Genomic DNA, 18,512 nt, shown 5'->3' on the forward strand with positions numbered 1-18,512 from the left:
AGCGTTTGCGAGCCGTACCTTCTCAAACAACCAACTTAGGTATAGCATGTATTTAAAGGAATTTTCTGCCGTACTTTTCGGTTTAGAAAAATTTAAAGATTATTTGGCAGACAGACCATTTGTCATTAAAACTGACTGCATGGCTATTACGTATGTGATGGGTTGCGATAAAAGTGTCGGAATGTTAGCTAGATGGAAACTACGACTCTCACAATTTCCTTTTGCCAAAATCGAACATTGTAGGGGCACCCAAAACATTGTGAGTGATACTCTGAGTCGAATGTTCGAACCTGATGAAGCTATAAAACAAAACAATACTCCAAAACCTGATCAAGTTTGTTTTTTCCAACATTTTCCAGAAACGTTCGAATCACTCAGTGATAAGCAGAGGGAGGATGAAACCCTAGGTAAAATCATCACTGATCTGGAGAATGGGATAACTGTACCTTTTTATTGTATAAAAAAGGGCATTCTAAGATTTCAGAGAAACATCAAATGTTCCCCAAAGATTGTGGTACCTAGTTCAATGCGTGTTATGATAATGAAATATTTCCACGACATATCCATTCACTCTCATTGGGGCATAAAAAAGACTACAGCACGCCTAATAAAGCATTTTACATGGGATGGAGTTTTTAACGACGTAAAAAATTACGTACGTTCATGTGAACTATGTCAACTCTCGAAACCAGCCCAGAATTTACAGATAGGTTTGATGAATTCAAAACCACCCCAGAAATGTTTTGAACGACTCCACATCGATATGTTTGGTCCACTAGTAAGATCTGTTTCAGGAAATGCTTATGCTTTCGTATGTATTGATTCATTCTCTAAGTTCAGCTGGGATATTCCAATGAGAAAAGCAGATTCAAAGATAATAATTAATGCGTTAAAGGATAAGATTTTTTCACAACACGGGTTGCCAGAAACCATTGTATCGGACAATGCATCCATTTTCAAGTCCGAAATGTTTAGGAGTTTTTTATTTGGTTTAGGGGTGAAACACATAACTACCTCAGTGGCTAGGCCTAATTCAAATCAATCCGAGAGATTAAATAGAAATCTCAAAATGATACTCAAAATCTATCATTCTCAAACCCAAAAGAAATGGGACGAAAATATACCTTTCCTTTGTATGGGATTGAACTCTGCGTTACACGAAACTACAGGTGTGACTCCAGCTTATGCATTCCTTGGTAGAGAGTTAAACCATTCACTCAAACTACACTGGGACCTTGGCGATGAATGCTCGACTGAAACAGCCGAGGATAGAGTGAGTAAAATATTAGAACACTCTAAGAAAGCTCATCAAAAGATAAAGGAGAGATACAATAAAAATAGAAAACCGTCTCCATATACTGAAGGTGATCTGATATTATACAAAAAATATACGCCTAGTAACAAAGCAAATAAAATCAGTCATAAGCTAACTCATACTTGGGATGGACCGTATACTGTAATTAAAGTATTAAATCAGGTAAATGTAAAAATCCGTCTGAATCGGGACCCATCCATTGCGAAAGTAGTTCATGTATGTCAGATAAAAAAGTACTATTCGAGAGATTAGGGAAAAATCATTGTTGTTAATGCCTACGTTTGTTTGAGGGTGTACCGACTCGTTTTTTTTAAAACCCAATATTGTTAATTTTAAGACGGTAACACCAAACCATTTTCCTCCAACAGTGAACAGTGTGAAGCGAATTGTCACCCGTCGCTGTGAGTGTTTTGGGAGACTCGCAGGGGGTCAGGCTGGTCAGTGTGGGCGGCGGACAACAATCAAATACACAACAATGGTCGATTGAACACAGTGTTGCTCACGGCGGATGGACTACTCAAGATCTCAAGTGCGCTATCAGAAACCAAGTGTCAGTGCTAAAACCCACATGCATAATTTTCATTGGAATTAATGACATTTTCAAATCCATTGCCCCAGAGAAAACTAAAATCAATATAAAGACAACTATCCGTTTACTGAAATCCCACAACAAAACCATCTACATTACCACTCTCCCTCCCACTTTACATACTCCCCATATTCAACCCAAAATCAAATCCTTAAATATTTTTATCCAGTCTTTAAATAATCCCCCATCCATTCAATCAATAAAATTCCATAAACTATTCCCACCATTTGCACCAATGAATCTATCATTATACAACAAGAAGTATCGAAATGGGAAGCCAGACAACGTACACCTATCAAGTACAGGTTTCAAACAGCTGGTGCGCCACATCTCGCCACGAGTCGATGACCTACTTCCCACCCCACCCGCCCCACTCCATCGCCAACAGCTGATCGCCGATGGTGAACCATGAATGAACTGCTGCTGTCTGCTTCATTGAGTGCTAGGTAATTCTACAGTGTGATTAAGCGTGCGCGTTTTTCACCACTCGTGTGGAGTAGATGTAAGTGGTAATTTGTGAGACACTTTGGTGTCAGGTATTGTCAGCTCTCCCATCTCAAATCGCTCTCGCCCTCAGTACAAAATAGAAATAAGGCAAACAAATGAAAGAAAAAAAAAATGGAAAATGAAAAAAAAAAAAAGAAAATAAATGTTAAGCAAAAAAAATAGAAATAAGAAGAAAAAAAAATGAAAAAATGGGTTTAAAATAAAAATTTTCCTAGCATGGTTTTCACACTTTGAAAATATTGATATTGAATATTTATATGAGTATTATTTAATAAAAAAAATGTAAATGTGAAGAAATTGTTTCGTGTTTAAATGTATGTAAATTGTAACTGTGTAAATGTGAAACTGTTGTGTAAACGTCTCTCCACCGTCGCAAGCGTCGCGTCGCGCCGCCGGTTTGAAAATTGTCCCGGGTTGGACGAAGTGTTCTTGCGGACCTTGTGGTCGCTCGGGCCAATTTTTTTGGCAAGGGGGCATCATGTACCGATTGAAAATTCAAATCAAACAGAAAACGCGCGAAGGCAAGGACCAACAACGGCCAATCACGTGAGCGCGGAGGAATATCAACTTGCTGACTTGTGTGGACGTCTTTCTAACGGTTCACTTGGGATTAGGCTCTGAGCCGTGATGTTCGGAAATCTTTAAATTCTCCTTTTCAATTCGCAAAACTCACTTTTGGTAGTCGTAACGTGTATTTCGTCAACGAAATCAATTGTTCGATTTCCGGAGTGCATTGGTATTTAAACCGTGAAACAGCGTTTGCTAAATTACGAATTGAATAAATAAATCGAGTCTTTAAGTTCGACGTCGACCGGCAAAATTCGTCAAATTTGACCATTTTCGTAGAGCCTACCCCAAGTACAGTGTCGTAATTATATGTTTATGTGTCGTCAAAATTGTCTTCTGTGTATGTAAGTAAATGTTCTGTGTAATTTGTATTTAATTGTGTAGTACGAGCCAATCTGTCCACATTCATATTTGTTTGATCATGTTTCTCGCAGGTTTCATGTCCTAGTGTGTAATTCAGTCACATTGCTTTAAAGTTATTGCCATTTACTTATTTTAAAATACATACTGTGATACATTTGTAGGTATTGTTATATTAATAATTTGGGTAAATTTTTATACCAGTTAAATTTCATATTGTAATTTTGTACTTAACTTCAATTTATATCGTTAGGATATCAGCTGTCTGTCACGTAAAACTGTTATAATTTGTTCTTGCTTAAATATTTAGGTTTTAAATCACTTCTAAAATACATAAAGAGATCTCTGAGAGTATTTGATTGTGTACAAATTCAGGTTTCAATCAGAGCATTGTCCCGGTTGAAGGGTAGGTTTCAATACAGGCTATAAGGGTAGGCTTCCATTAACGCCATAAAAGTAATTTTATTAACCAAAATTAAACAATCGACTCAGTAGTCGATTTGGCCCAGTTTGCCACTGAGCAACAAAGTGTGCTGTACACAGGATTACGAATAGCCCCTTTGCATATTAAGATCAACTGGCCAGTTGTTAATAAATACACAAATTTGGGAAGCCTGATAGCCTAAAAAAAAAACAGATTAAATAAATCAAACCTAGGTTCCCGAGGCTCTGCTGTCAGTATCTCAGGAAAGAAAGTAAAAAAAAAAACCACAATCAATACTCTCCCCTATCCAATTGAAGTGTAATTATAGCAGAAACTTGAATATTATTATTGATTATTTGTAATATTTGTAAATATTTAAATTGACAATACACAAAGCTTATTCTCTCAACAATTTTATTAATTCTCCTGTGTTAATCTTGTCAAGGTAATCGGCTTAACCGAACAATTGCAATAAAACACAATATCATTAAATAGTCAGTCAATACATAATTTATTACATATTAGTTCAATCAGTGTTTGGCATTATCGTTTCAATAATACAGAGTCATAGCCATGTTTTAACAGAATTTCAACAAAGAGTGTATTTTGCGTTCAGAGTGTTTGGTATACTTTTATTACATCTTAAGAAGTGTTATATTTAAGATCATTGAAGGTACTTTCAGGAGGACATATCAGACCTCTCACGGTCCATAAATCGGACTTCTGGGATACACAATTACCAGGGCTCAATACAACATCTTACTTCCACTGCCGGCTCTGTGATTGGTCCTCAGTAGTCTGATTAAATAAATTAAATCTCACCTTTTCAAACCCTACCAGGGGCAACTTTTTATAACACTCACACCTGTATGGAATAGCCAAATTGCATTACATAAAGGTGTGAGGTGATTTTGGTTGATGGAATGATCAATTAAGTAAAGAGAATATTTTGAATATAAGTAAAGAACTTTTATTTTTCTTTACAAGGGTCAAAAAGTAATATGTTGGATATAATTGAACAATTTCACATATACAGTAACACCAAGTCCAACCCATCTGAAATCCTCAATGACCAACGCAATTTTTCAGCAAACATTTTTTTTACACATTGCTGAAAATAAATAATCAATCAAACACCTGTCCACTTCGATCCATATCCAATCAAGAACAGAACCTTTTCAATCCGTAGTCAACATAACCTGCAAACCCGTTGATTTTGACAGTTGCCGGCAACAGGTTCCCTAACCAAAGTGAGGTTATCTAACATTATAGAAACCATGGTTTTTAACCCTAATTGTTTTACTCTTTTCGTACAGACTATGACTTGTATCGTCTTAAATGTTGTGAAACTTAGTACGAAACCCAACGGGTGGATTCTATTTTAGAATAATTTGGTCTACTAGATTCCGACTGATGATGGACCTTCGGACCCGAAATTAATTTCGGATCAACAAAACGGGGTTGCTAAGGTAAGGCCTTATAATATCAATTAATATATGAGTAATCCAGAGGACAAGATGTACCTACTGTAGTCTGTTTACTAGGTTGTTGTGGCGTGAATGAAACTTCAAATGAATATTAGATCAAACTGAGGTTATATTAACATAAGATACACATAATAAGTATTAATATTGTCAGAAGAAATTATAAAAAAACAATCATTTATTGCAATACACTGATGGTTTCTTGCCAATTTACTGCCTCGAGTGATGATACTTTTGGAAACAGTTCTTGTTTTTACCCAAGCACAGAGGAACACAGCAAATGGAACACATCCAGAAAGTCGACACTTGTTTCTTCTTTGTGCTACACAAGGCGCATCGCCGTCTTGTAGCTCTTTTTGGCTGATGGGAAGAGGCAGACCGTCGTATTTCTACAGGAACATTTGGTTTGCTGCAAGCTACCTGAAGTTTTTTACTGGGACCAGGGCTACAGTTTGCCTGTGTAACGTACTGGTTCCCGACAAGTCCGAACACGATTTTTCGCCGAAATGTCTTGAGGTCCATTCTTTCTATAGGAAGGCAGTTCCGAAAAGTAAACGCATTTACAGCAGCTGCATCGACAAAGAAGACTAAAATCTTGTGCCACCACTTACGACTCTTTCGGTTTATTTCATAAGCGGCTTTTCTTTGGTCAAAATTAACCACGCAGTTCATATGCAAATTATAGTCCAATATGGCAACTGGGCAGGTAACGTTGATCCGCTCCCCATTAGGTTGTTTCCTCTTGACTGTAGTGGGTTCGCGTGGGTCATGGACATTGGATACCATATGGACAGCTTTATTATCTATCCACTTGACCGCAGATATCCCTTTGTCACTAACGTATCAGTCGTGGTCTCCACGGGTCATATCTGCTGTAGCCTTAACTTTGGCGGATGTTTTCTATCGACATTTATCGTTCCACACGCATTTATTCCTAAATCCTTTAGGTCCTCCATAAAGAAAAAAAAAAAAAAAACACTGACAAAATAGTTGTCAATGTATACACTGTGGTTTTTATGTTGTAAGCATTCTGTTATTCTTCTCACTACTGATGGGCCTAGATCATATTGCCTTCCTTCAGTAACTTTTCCAGTATAAATTTCAAATTTGGTGATGTATCCAGACTTGTCAGCTAACATCCACAGCTTGTATCCTCGCTTTATCGGGTTTTAGGGAGATACTGCTTTAGTGTACTTCTTCCTTTAATCTTGATCATAGATTCGTCCACAGCTAATACTTGTCCGGGCTTGAAGTTTTCTTCAAAATTTCCCCCAATTCTGTCTAAGAAAGGTTGAAGTTTATAAAGTTTGTCATAATTTTCCCCTCCTCTTAGTGGCATTACACTATTATCATTTAGATGAAGATTTCCTAGTAGCCAGCTAAATCTGTTTACAGGCATAACCCTGCTAATGAAGGGATCATTTAAGTCGATGTCGATAGACCAGTAGTCTCTGTAGCTTGGCAACCTTTTCATTCCCATAATAATGTTGATACCTAGGAATGCCTTTACCTCCTGTGTCGTTGTTGGAGTATACCTTTTTTCAGATTGCTGCGCATACAAGTTAGTTTGGATCAACCATATCGTCTGAAATCATTGTTTCAAAAAGATTTTTTGGCGATGGATCATCCATTGACATAATTTTTTTCTGAGACACCGACATAACCGTCTACTATTGCTGATTGGGTTGGAACAATATCTACCTCTTTATCCCATTTTGGAGCAGGCCTTTCATCAGGGCCAAACTTGACAGGTTTTTGCTTTTTTTTGTTTTCTTTTCGGTCATTCCTTTACGCTTGATACCCCGAGTTATTGTGGGCTGTGATGTGCTGCTATCATTATCTCAAATCTCAACAATGCCATTGGAAGTTTTTGACAAAGCATCAGACAATACGGAATCTTTGTTTACATTATCCTCAACTACTGCTAAATCTTGGTTTACATTATCCTCAATTACTGTTAAATCTTTGTTTACATTATCCTCAACTACTGCTAAATCTTCGTTTAAATCACTAGCTACTGTCGAATTTACAGATATTGGCTCATTCTGGATTTCATTCTCATTAGAATCAGGATTTGGTTCAGGTATTTGAAGATAATCATGATCGAAATAGGCATGAACAAGTTATCAACTTCTTCATCTTGCAAAGGTAGATTCTTAAATAATGTACATTCTCCAATTTCTGTGTCATCATCATCTTGTTCTAGGTCATCTTCTGATTCTGCATCTGAAGGTATAGGTTGAAAAAGAAGATACTCTTCTATTTCTTTCTCATCAAGAATTCTCTTTGACATTTTGACACCTAGAATAAAATCTTCCGTAATCTGAGATACACAGTTGTCAGCATGTAAAACAAAACTTTTGCTCGCCTAGGCCAAGGTTTTCAAAATGATGAAGGTAACTCGCAATGACATTTGCACCCTTAGATACCTGACAGGATTCCGGCGGTAAAAAGTCCTTCCTTTTGCCATTATGTAGATGGAAATGTTCCACCTAAACTCCTTTAGGGCCTTGTTTTTTGTAGTTTGAACATATATTTAGGTACAATCCTGCCTGTATACATGCCAGGCATTACAGACGCACATGTCCAATAATTGGGAGAATATGCTCTGGTAGCACTTGTGAGTACGGAGTCCAGTTCGGTATAATGCGATTAGCATATCTGTTGGATAAACCCCGCCCTTGAAAGCGTTGTATTTTCTTACTTAGGGCACATTACATCAACGTTTCTTTCTGGGGCGACTTGGAACACTTCTGCTGCTTGGCTGGTTTTCTTTCTTTTCCTTCAATTTTGTTTCAGTTCGTTTTACTTGTGAAATGGGCTCTACGTCACAAAATGTGCTAGCAAGTCATACTGGTTTGCACAACGCAGTAACTGGGGTTATTGATCCAGTTTATCCTGGGGTTATGTACGTAGGTTACAGTGTATGAGTAAATCAAATCAAATATTGATACATTTTCTCTAGAGCACTTGTATCAAAACTTTCAAGATTTTGCTCTCCTTCGAATTCCACATAGTCAACTTCGTCGTCGTCACCAACTTTCCTAACGTCCTTTTTATACCTATTCGAAGTGGGACCTTTTCGCTTTCAGGGGATAGCCCTGACTGCTTATCCAATTTAGGATTTTTGACCGAAGTAATCGAGGCTGACTTGAGGTTATCTTGCGGAGTGATTTCTGAACGTATTCTGACTATCTTAATTGTGGTCAATGTTCAATGTAGTTACTGCGACCATGTACTCTCCCACTAGACTTTCACATAGACCTACTTCTCCTTCAATGACTTCTTCGTACATATTGCTTTCTTCTAGATCACAATAATCACTGTCTTATGGAGAGGTGTGGCTTTGTAATGGTAAACTTCCCACAATGTCCCTGACCTTCACATCTGTATTAGTCAGAACAGATTTTGCAGGGCCCCCATCAGTACCCAAGACATATTTCCCATCATATGCCCAAGCTTTTTGGAAACCTTTTTAATGTTTTCATATTTTGCTTTAATCCGTTTTATCCCACATAATTTTTTAAAAAATCATGTTTTTTTTAGTAAAACACTGTTTATTTGAACTTCAAATAGTTGTTTTGTAAGGTTCAATCAAAAAACAATATTCCGATTAGCCTAAAAAGGGTGTGAACATATGAAAAAAATTGAACATTCCACTGCGATTTGACTACTCTATACCTCAATCAAGGAAGATGCAAAACAAGTTTTTTTTTAGCTGGAATACATTTATTTACATGAACTGATTGGTTGGTGGTTTAGTGTGTTAAGTTGTGAAAAATGGAAAAACACTACACAAAGCCCGACATCACACTTTTTACACATTGTTCTTCCTGGATGTGCAACCTTCACCGGCACATCTTCTTCTCTTCTTCTCTTCTTTTGGGGTGTAGCGATAACTAAGTGGTCCATTCCATCGTATCTTATATCATCAGATACCCTGCTATCAGAAACTGATCTTTTGGAAGTAATAGGTCTTCCGGGTCCTTTACTTGCTTCGCCAAATCTTATGATGTATGTCATCACTAATTCTCGACGAAAATCAAGCTGAGGCTGTAAATTTCCAGCACTTATTCGCAGCTGCCATGCATTGCGAACTCAGATGTCTATCAGCAATGTAAGGATGAGCCAGTACCAATTCTTGCTTCGAATACTAATCCGACAATTAGCAACATTTTGATCCATACGATCAGTTCCACCCATGTTTCCATTGTATAAAAAAAAAACTGCCGGTCGATCCACATGAATATGCTTTTTTTGTGCTTGAGAGTACCTATCGTTTTACTTTAGTTGAGTCTACTTCTTTCAAAAATGAGTCCAATGTTCTATTTCTAGAACGATATTCCTGACACAAGGTCTTTATCTTCTCCTGGTGCTTTACAAGAGTTTTTTTTTCTTTCTTGTCTCCTCCACAGCATTCCCAAGAAGAAAAGCTCTTTCAGACGATTCGTCCTTTTGAAATGCTTCAATTACGGTCCAAATTGAAGGGTTTAAATGTCCAACAAGTGTATTGAATTTGTGTCCATGCTTCGCACACGTTATTTGTGCGATGTGCGTCTTGAAGAGTTGATTGTTGGAGGTTCCATGTCTTTGGAGGGAAAAGAGGAGGCGTTACACCTGCTCCTGACACCCCGCTGACATATGTAGAGTCGAAATAGTGCAGTAAATCTCAAATGGAGACGTTCCCAACAAATATTCCATCCTCTTGGCAAGGTCCTCTATAGGTAAAAATGCTAGAGCGTCGACTAATTCAATAATTCTTAATCATCCATGTATTTCTTTGCCATTCCTTGATGTTGAATTTTGCGCCACGTGCTTTGGTAAAGATAAAAAACACCAATGAAGAACGATTTCCTCCCCAAATACTCTGGCAATCGTAACAGCTCTTAAAGTCTACAACCTCCTTCTTTGGTTATGGAAGATGGCCAGGCTTAACTATTTTTCCTAATATTATTTTTTTTTTAGATTTCGTGAATGTTGGTAGTCCTTTCCGTCATAAACACACGTACGGACTACTACTATCGGATCAAAAAGTACTCGAGTTTGAGCTTTTATGGCAACGCAACCAGTAGACATAGAAAAATACAAGTTACATTATAATGTTACAAATTTATTTCTAAGTACATAAATGTACTCATCGGAATAATCACTGTCTGAGTATTCTGTGTAGCTACCATTCAAGTTTATTGTCAATGGTTCAACTGGAGGCATATCAATCATATTGTCTCTTTCCCAATTATCTTCGATTATTTGTGACTGGCTGATACATTTCTTCCACAATTCTGGCCCGCAAAGATGAAAAAACACCAATGGAGTTCGTTTACCTCCTCAAATACTCTGGCTATCGCTACCATGGCGTGCGAAATTTCACCCATCCTCCTATACATGTAGTTAACCGTGTCAAGGAACTCGTCCTCACGGACGGATATGTACAGCAAAGGCAACACAAGTTTTCCCGTCTCCATGTCGTGCACCTTCGGCAAGTCCAAGATCCTGACAAACGTATCAGCCTCTGACAACGCGATGGTCCTCACTATCGTTTCAGGGTGCCTCGCGCGTATTAGTTTAACTACATTTTAATGTTACTTAAAAAACATGATTCATTTAGACACAATCGACTATATAAATGTTCCACAATGCATAAAACACCCATACGATCGTATTAGTATTTAGGCCTGGTTAAGGGATCCTAAATCTGACAAAAATACTGCTGTTTTGCATTTCAAATCCCAGGGAATGACCAGTAATGATTTCCCTCGTCTTAAAGAGGAAGATTTTTTACTTATATTTTTGACTAATGCACAAAAAAATGTTCAATGTTCATGGCAAAGATATAATTTCCGTAGATAGTACTCATGGCCTCAACAATTACAATTTTCAATTGTACATTCTTCTTGTACTAGACGAAAGCAGAGAAGGTTTTCCTGCTGCATTTATGTTTAACAATAAGAGCGATGAAGATGTTGTAAAGATTGTCTTTGACAAGATAAAAGAAACGTGTAGTGTAATAAAACCCAAATGAGCGATATGGAAGAAACATAAACATTATACACAGCATGGCGTAAAATAATGGGGCCTGCAAATTTACGAATCTTTTGTACGATGACATGTTCTCAAGGCATGTCGAGGAAACTTAAATAGAATTAAAAACAGAGAGAGAAACGATGAGGTATACAAGGTTTTGAAAACATTACTTTATGAACTTGATAAGGAAACGTTTCACAAATTGCAGGATGCTGCCACAGAAAATTTAAAGAATGATGAAGAAGCAAAAGAATATTATAAATACTTTGAAGACCACTACATTAAAAATGCACGTTATGAGCAATGGGCTTATTGCCATCGCATAAATAGCGGCATTAACACAAACATGTCGCTCGAATATTTTAATAAAGTTTTGAAATATTGTTACCTTAGAGGGAAAAGAATTCAGAGGTTGGATAAAACTTTATGTGCCATTTTGAACCTACTAAGAGATAAATTGTTTGACTAGTTCATAAAAATGAAAAAGGGAAAATTTTTAGCAAACTAAGAATACTCAGGCAAAGGCACAAAAAGAGCTTTCTTATGTCTGATGTTAATACAAAAACGATCAGCAATGACAAGTGGCAAGTATTATCGTCAACTCAACAGGAGTTTAACACAGTTAAAAAATTTTAAAGTGTTCTAAATGCCAGTTACTGTGCATCCACTGTGAATCGTGTTTCCATGAATACACTTGTTCATCAAGATAAAAGAAACGTGTAGTGTAATAAAACCCAAATGAGCGATATGGAAGAAACATAAACATTATACACAGCATGGCGTAAAATAATGGGGCCTGCAAATTTACGAATCTTTTGTACAATGGCATGTTCTCAAGGCATGTCGAGGAAACTTAAATAGAATTAAAAACAGAGAGAGAAACGATGAGGTATACAAAGTTTGATGCTGCCATAGAAAATTTAAAAAATGATGAAGAAACAAAAGAATATTATAAATACTTTGAAGACCACTACATTAAAAATGCACGTTATGAGCAATGGGCTTATTGCCATCGCATAAATAGCGGCATTAACACAAACATGTCGCTCGAATATTTTAATAAAGTTTTGAAATATTGTTACCTTAGAGGGAAAAGAATTCAGAGGTTGGATAAAACTTTATGTGCCATTTTGAACATACTAAGAGATAAATTGTTTGACTAGTTCATAAAAATAAAAAAGGGAAAAATTTTAGCAAACTAAGAATACTCAGGCAAAGGAACAAAAAGAGCTTTCTTATGTCTGATGTTAATACAAAAACGATCAGCAATGACAAGTGGCAAGTATTATCGTCAACTCAACATGAGTTTAACACAGTTAAAAAATTTAAAAGTGTTCTAAATGCCAGTTACTGTGCATCCACTGTGAATCATGTTACCATGAATACACTTGTTCATGTATGGACTGTTCCATCCAAAATAATATGTGCAAACATATTCATTTAGTTGCACGTAATAATAATGTACGCGAAAAACAGGAAGTTTGTGGTTCGCCAGCTGTTGTACACGAAGAACATGATAATAGACAAGCAATTGAAGAAGATTTTGACAAATGTAGTCAGCCGGTTGAAGAAGTCATGCTTAGTGAAGTCCAAGTTGAAGAAGATCCTGATGATGACAAAAATATACAAAAACATAGATTTAGCGACAAACTAAAGAAATTTGTAGTCCATTGTAATGAAAATGCCAAAACAAAAGAACAAATGGCATATTTAGAAAATATAATGCGACAGGCAATGTTAACTGTAGATACTATGGCTTCCTCGCCAAAACAAATCGTAAATGTAGGAGAAAATGAACACACAAGCACAAGACCAAACAATATCTTACCATACCCCATACACTCAAGACATACCACACAAATGGACTCAATTTGGATCTTAACACAACCAAAGCATACACAATTTTAACACTATACACCACACACCCCATAGGTACAGTTGGCGCAAAACGTAGAGAGCGGAGCACATGAATAAGCACATAATCGGACCATGCGAACGGGGTTGAACGGGGGGTTTTATGGGGTAAAAATGTGTTTTTCTCATATTTTACCCTTAAAACACAATTTTGATCAAACTTGGCGGATTTATTTATATCATACAAAGCTATTGATATTTTAATAAAAAACACACTTTATTAGTTTCCCTATAGCAGCTTTGGAAATTCGCTAAGTCGGCAGGTTTGCTGCAACGGGGGTATTACCACTAAAAAATGTTCATATCTTTGTATATCTTGATGACATTATTATCATAACACAGACTCTTGAAGATCATCTAGAGGTGTTAAGGAAGGTTTTTCCGCGCCTTCAAGCAGCAAATGTGACCCTTAATAAGGAAAAATGCGACTTTTGTCGGAGCGAGCTACGCTATCTTGGTTATGTGGTAAATGTTAGAGGACTTCGGGTTGACCCTGAAAAGGTGGAGGCAATTACCAGGATACCAATTCAAACTATTCAAAAGTCAGTCCGTCAATATTGTGGTACTGCATCGTGGTATCGCAGTTTCATTCCCAATTTTGCCAGTCGACTGTACCCTTTATCGTCCCTTCTCAAGAGAAACAATAAATTTGTGTGGACAGAAGAGGCGCAAAAATCTTTTGATGACAGTAGAGAGTAAATGTCTGTTCTGGAACTTGATTTTTGGAAAAACACTGTTTCTTCTGGAACCAAGCTTTTTGTTTCAAAAGGCGAGTGCTGGTTGAAGCTGGGAGGCAAGAGCTCCGCTGATGAGGTTTAAGTAGTGTAGCGTTGCAGAATTTTTTTACATTTATCCTAACTAGAGACTGCAACTATCCTACATACCAAATTTCAACTCTATATCTCAAATGGTTATGGAGATATTAATTGTAAGGTGAAGGTAAATAGTTAAGCCCAAGTCCTACATTTACGATTTTTTTTCAAATCCCTGCATGCGAGTCAACTGTATTTTATGTCCTTAACATATGTACAAAATTTCATATAAATCGGTTAGTAAATAACCAAACGCAAGGCAACTTTTAAAAATTCACATGATCGTGTGTAGTGTGCAAGCTTATCAACCATTCCGAATTTTGTTTGCACTAAAACAAACTAGAGGCTCTAACCGTCCTACATACCAAATTTCAACTCGATAGGTCAAATAATAACGTATATATTAAGCATTGGGCAAAGGTCAATAGTTAAGTCCAGGCTAAACACGTCCCAGAGGAATGGAAGTTATATCAGTATATGGCTCATATATGAAAACCTTCTTATTGGAATTTCTTAAAAATTTTCTTATTTTTGCTCTATCTCTTACCGTTTCCAAGATATAAGCGATTAAAGAATTTATTGGTAAAAACAAAATTAAATTTAAGTATAAGTTTCAAAAAAGTTAAAGTTTCAAAAAATATTTAAGTTTCAAAATGATTCTAATTCTTAAATTGTGTTTTACTCACCAAGTTAGTGAAAGGAGATGCTCACTGAAGCTAACACAAAACCACAACTTGATTGAACAGAGACAACAAGTAATGTACCCAATCTATCACATTTTCGGCTGACGCAAATGAGTGATAATCACGAGCATGTTGTAAAGGACGCACGTGGTGTTAACAGTCCACTGTGCAATAAAATTTTCCACGGAAGTACAGAAGTTCGCAAATGCGCTAATGAGTGATTGGTAATCAAACATGGTGACCTGGAGGTCAGCGCGCCGCTGATAGCTAGAGATTGCTACAGCATTCTGTTGCCCTGATACCCAAAACAGTAAAAACATCTGTTAACTTCGATATATCGGTATTTAGTTCGATTCGATATATCGATATTTAGTTCGATTTGATATATCGATATTAATTTCGAAAATCTATTTATACAGTTCGATATTATTGTAACTATATTCCTACTACATTCTGCCAGCCGGATAACTGTTTCAGAATTTTTCTAAATCTTTTCTTCAATATTTTTGTTTTAAAAATTAGTTAATTTGTTTGAGTTTTGTTTCAAATGTTTCCTACTATATCATAGTACCTTAATACTTTTTCCAAATTATTTTTGTTTATTTTCTGCGTATTTAACTATATTACTTCAGTGACTATGCTGATGCAACTTGTACTCTGCCCACATCAGCTTTTCTGATGCAACTTGTACTCTGCTCACATCAGCCTTTTGCTGATGTAATTTGTACTCTGATCACATAAGCAATCATTTAGTGACGCACGAGTGTTACTATAAATAATGGCTAAAACGATGGAGCATTCAGCTTGAACACTCAGTTGCTCCAGTTCGTCAACCCTCACTACGCCTTCAAGCTCCAAACCATGTAAGTTTATTAAGACTTATTGTTAAACTAAAATACTTTAACATATTTTTAACTTAAAACTTTAATGTTGGTTTAATTATTTTATAACTTAAAGTCAAAATAACATTTGAAAAGTTGGTTAATTTTTAATCAAACTTTTTTAATTTTATTCTGTAAGAATAACTTAACTTGCCAAGTGTTTACTAGTTGTTTGATATTAATTATTGTTTGATTGCTTATTGAAAAATAATTCTTAAACTAACTTTGCAAAAGCACAATATTGGTTTGTTAGGTTAGCTAAGTTGTTTACTAAACGTTTTAGTGTAGATAGTTTTGTACTGAAAATTCTTTTAAATTATTAAATGAATATTTCTAAAATGCTAATATGTGTTTTTACTATGGAATAACATTTTTTTCATTATTTTTGTAACTTAGTAAACACAGAGTTTAAATATGTGAAACATGATTAGCTTCTTTATTTTCTTAGTTAGTAATAAACTTATATTTTTAAATGCAAAGTAATAGTGATCTAATAATATTGGTTGATTCCAGTTTGAACATCTTGCTGCTTAGTTCCGGCTTAGTACACCATCTACCATCCTACACCATCTTGTTGCTCAGCGCTACTCCACTACGTCCATACGCTCTACACCGTAAAACTTTAAGTAAGTTTGTAATGTTCAAGTAATTATTTTTACGTAAACTTAATTTTTGTTTGTTAACTATTCCATTATGTTTCTGTTTTTTAGCACACACATTTTAACACTTATATTAATTTAATATCAAAACTATAATGCCATTAAAATTATATGCTTATTGGATTTTAACACACATATTAATGTTTTTATTTAACATGTATATTGTGTTATAAACTGTAACCCTGATAAAATACAATAGTTACTAGCTTTAGTTTTACAATTGACTACCATGTAACATAACTAGTGAGCCAAAATATCTTAATAACAATAATTTTTGTATCTCACCATCCCTGCAACATAAATATCTATTTTATTTTTGCTGCATTTCAAATTCAATACTTGAGCTTAATTAATTTACGCTTAATAAAGGTTTGAACCATCTCAGTTGGTTTGAATATAAAATAAACTATTATATATTACTGATTACAGCTTACTAATTTACTGTTATGGTTTCAGGAATCTGCGTGTGTAAATTCGCTCAACCTCTGACCTTCGCTCAACCTCCAGCCTTCGCTCAACCTCCAGCCTTCGCTCAACCTCCAGCCTTACTCTTTAACCACTTTCATCTTCCAGACTTTAAACTCTCAATTAATCAGGTATGTGCATAGTTAAATTATTAAAAATTCAGTTTAAAATACCATAAACTATTAATAGGTTTAAACATGCCAACGTTTACAATTGTATCTTATTCTTAATTTCAGAATGAATTCAATTGGGTTTCTAAAGCTGTCTGAGCACGCTTTCATCCCGTATAGACACACAAACAAAGCAGCAGGCTTAGACCTAAGATCACCAATTAGGGTTACTATTCCTGCAAATGGGAGAGCTTGTGTGTTGTTAGATCTAGCAGTTACACTGCCTGCCAATTGTTATGGCAGAATTGCACCGAGATCTGGTCTCGCGTTAAAAGAATGTATTGATGTGGCAGGCGGAGTGATTGATGCGGATTTCGCTGGTAACATAGGGGTTATACTGTGCAACCATTCAGATGAGGATTATATGGTAGAAAGGGGAGACAGAATCGCGCAATTAATTTGCGAAAAGATTTGCTATCCGCAGGTGTATGAACTAGTTTGTATAGATGAAACAGAAAGGGGTGCAGGAGGTTTTGGTTCTACTGGATGATAGATTGCAATCTGTAATGTAGCAGAAGTCTAGGATGGGAAATTTAATTTATTAACAGTTTAATATTATTACTATATTACTTGTGTAATAATAATAACATTAGTAATTTTACTTATTTACAGTAATGGCTCCAACACGGTCAAAACAAGAAGGCATAGCTTCAAAATATCAAATTAAAATATTGCAGATATTTAAAAAATATAAGAAAAAGTTTCATAAGCTAATTGTAAAATAAGATTTGTGGATAGACAGGTTTCTTGTGTTAGTAATTCAATAGATTTTTAGTGGGTTAGTTGTGAGAATGTAAACTACATTTAACTTTAAAACCCAAAGCTCAAAATCAAATATTACTGTTTCATGAAATGCTATTGCAAGTTTAAAAATTGTAACATTTTTTTTTTACATATTTGCAGTCATGAATTCTCAGACACCATCTAAACAGTCAGTTGAAGAGGGCGTTGTAAAATCTGCAGTGGGCATGATCAGTTTACTACAAATAGTACAAAATCTAATTACTCTTGGATTAAATTCAGTAGAACGATGGCTGAATATAATTCCAAAATTAAGAGAATCTGAACGATTCTATTCTCATCCTGAACTTGCGAATCTGCAATTGCTGCTAACTCAAATATCTCAACATTTACATTCAAAACTATTTGAATTTTTCCCTAATGATCTATCACAAGAAAAACTCCCAAGACTCTTGGCTAAGGAAATCTCATCTAAAGATCTAATTAAATGTGTCAAACCTTTGCTAAAGAAAAAAAATTTCAGTGATAGGTTCTTCTCAATTGAAACCAGCAATTTTTTGAGTAGTACAGTGGAAGATGCTTTGGCTGTTTTTAATTGTGGTTTGCCAGAGCCTGAGGTTAGCTTGATTGAAGATGATGATAATGATAAACCTTCAGTTCCAAAAAGAACCCATGAGCCCAGTGTTAAGGTTTCCCTTAAGAGGAAAAGAAATCGTTCACCATCTCCATCTGAGTCATCTGAAGCATCATCGGGTGATGAACATTCCGAGGCTTCTGATTCTGGATCCGAATCAGATAACTCAGACAAGTTTGATAGGTTGTTTGTTGTAAAGTCCACAAAAAAATCCTCTTAGGCAAACATTTCAAACTCAAAAGAAAAGATTGAGGAAGAAACTTATTACACCCGGTGAGGAGGG

The sequence above is a fragment of the Macrosteles quadrilineatus genome, unplaced genomic scaffold, assembly GCF_028750875.1.
Source record: "Macrosteles quadrilineatus isolate MER2022 unplaced genomic scaffold, UCM_ALF_1.0 Scaffold_33__1_contigs__length_1397503, whole genome shotgun sequence".
Classification (NCBI taxonomy): domain Eukaryota; kingdom Metazoa; phylum Arthropoda; class Insecta; order Hemiptera; family Cicadellidae; genus Macrosteles; species Macrosteles quadrilineatus.